Below are 2,816 nucleotides of genomic sequence, written 5' to 3'. Positions count from 1 at the left end.
ACACCTTGGAGATAAGGTCAAAGCAAGAAGGTAACACTTTCCACATCCGAGATAGAACAAGGCATTGGGAGGGACTCTTCATTTCTCAATTTTCTATTTTTTTTTGAATTACGTTTCGGATTTGTTAAATTTGGTAATTTTTAGTATCATAATAATAGATATAGTTGTTCATATTAATTTGTATTTTAAATTAAATATTTTGCAAAATATTTTCAAGCTTTATATTAATAAACTTATTATTATTATTATTCAATTAATAAGATATATATAGAATTAACGTAAATTCTTTCAAAAGTTTTTCGATTTTATTACCACCTATTACAGTCCACGCTGCAGTATGTAAAAGTGAAAGTGAAAAGTTAAAGAGGGCTAACAGAAAATAAATACATTCACATTATAAGAGTCAACACAATGACCCTGAATTCTTATTTCATTGGTACCGTACGATGAGAAATCCTGCCATGCACATCCAGAGTGGATTTGGACATCCAATGCTTTATGAGTGAATTCCAATGTCCGTTATGCAAGATATGAATATCTAATTTCCCTTAAGCAGAACAATCGAAATATTATTTTAATTTTATTCAAAAATATGACCACCCTTTCCTGCGAATAATTTTTCTATTTGAATATAATATCAAGAGCAACCTGATAAGAACAATCCTTCAATCTCACACCCATCACATTATATTTTCTTCTGAATAAATCTTTCACTACAAGCCAAAATAAAAAATCTCTAACGCAGGCACGCCTGTTCACTTAGTCATTCAGGCAGCTTTGATAATCTAACTAGTCAGAGGAATAAATTCATCTTACATCTGTCAAATACTGCGCATTGGATTTTAGTTTTACTGGTTACTTTTAAAACTACCAAGAACCTAAAAAATGTCATCCTGCCGTGCGGCTTCCAGATCAGGTATGATCCTATCTTAGCAATGGCAGTTGCAATGTTACTAAAAGATATGGCAGTTTGAATGCTGTAAGACGAGCGCCTTGAGAACATCTTCACTGTGCATCCCAAAGACTCTGATGCATGCCTCCCTCGCCTGCTCTGATGCATATCGTGTAATAAATGTTTTGCTTTCATCCCCCATTAAACAGGTAGCATCTTTCAACTTCTGGGCTTCCATGACCAGGGTTCGAATGTCCCCGGGTACTGTATCTTGAATGGCATCCATAACTTCTTGCCCGCTAGGAACGCAGTCCGTGGACGCCATGGTGAAGAAGTTGACGTTCCACCGTGTTCCTAGAAGATATGCAGACACAAATGACGCACGAATCCAGTTCTCTTCTTCTTGGCCTTTCGATAACGCGGAATTCCTTATAATCTCCAGTGCCGCTTCAAAAAGCTTCTCAAATTCTACGCATGCTGGAAGATCAGCTTCGAAATGCTCTTGAGACCTTGCCGCCCTGATTTCTTCCAAAGCTCTGTCATGCAATTCTTCGAACTGTGCGGTTATAGGCTCCAGGGCTGCCTTTAGAGAGAGCTCTAGAATGCATCTCCTGCACTTGCACTCGAAACCCCATCTCTTGCACATGGCTTGGCGCTGTGGCAAGGGGACGAGGGTATCAAAATACGAAATAGTGATCTCTTCTCCGCTATTGATGGGCTTGGAAGCATGAATAAACATGGCGCTTCCCACTTTCAATATGCTCGAATTCGGCAGGCAGGAATGGTTAATGAAGGATGGCAGCAGTCAGAGACCGCTAAAATTCTGGCCTCGCTGGATGAGTTTGGCTTCGTACATTTTCGATTTTGAAGGTTCGGCTCCACTGAATGAATTTCGACTTATAATAGACCGTATACGGTTAACGTCTACAAGCAATTTTTCTTTTTCTGGGCTTCCAGACAGTTGGCCGTCCCTCTTGAACACGTCGATGGCCGGAACTGTTAAATGTGTAATTTCAACGCAGCCGAAAACCACCCAACAAAACTACAAACCTGCTGAAGGGATATCGCACCGCTTTTCCGAAAAGGTTGTTTCCGTAAGGAAGGCTCCGAACACATTCAATTGCCGCCACGCGTCCCTTGTACGACGCCCAAAACCACTTTCCCCGAACGGTAAAAGTCGTTTGGTTTGCTGGAGGTTGGCGTGCGAACCACGTAGGATCGGCTCAGCAATTTGATCGCGTGATCACAACCGTTGACTTTCCGAAAGTGCATTGCCCGCGTCAAATCAATTTTTACGTGGAGTGAATGACTTTTCCGTTGACCGCCGTAGTGGAGTTAATGAATTTAATGTTTGTTCGTAGTTTTTTTGGTAAGGCTTTTAATATGTTATGGGCATACGTCAAATGCCTTTAATATAGTCATGGGCATATTATATATTTTTTATGATGTAGTAAATAGACTACGTGTGGTAGTTTAGAGTAATTTTTTTTTGTATGTATGTTTTATATAAAACATTGTGTCGTGCCCGTGTGTTGTAGTTTTTTTTTGTGAGTGGTGTGGCTACGCACGATAGTGCGATTTTTATCTTTTGTAAATGCACAGCAGTGCTATATAAAAATTGGAATGTAATGCTTTGTTTCAGCTATTGAAGAACAGAGCTGTTATGTAATATCCACAGCAGTGGAAAATCTGTGAGAGTAGCAGAGTTTTTTTTTTTTGATTCCCTCTTTGCACAGAGGAAGAAATATGTAACAGAGTTTCAGTTTGTTTTTAATTAATAGAAATGCTTTGTGACTGTGTAATGATGTCTTCTGAGTCATTTTGGTTTTGAAAGGATCCCTGTCAAAAGATCTTGGAAGAGGAAACAGAGCATTGCCTCTGTGGTGTTTATTTTGTTGGTTTTGGTATTTCTCCATTCAAAAAT

Source organism: Pinus tabuliformis, chromosome 2_2 (assembly GCF_031772625.1).
Source record: "Pinus tabuliformis cultivar Carrire ecotype Pingquan chromosome 2_2, CPIR1, whole genome shotgun sequence".
NCBI classification, from domain to species: Eukaryota; Viridiplantae; Streptophyta; class Pinopsida; order Pinales; family Pinaceae; genus Pinus; species Pinus tabuliformis.
The sequence above is the reverse complement of the archived record's forward strand: the minus strand, read 5'-3'. Positions refer to the sequence as shown.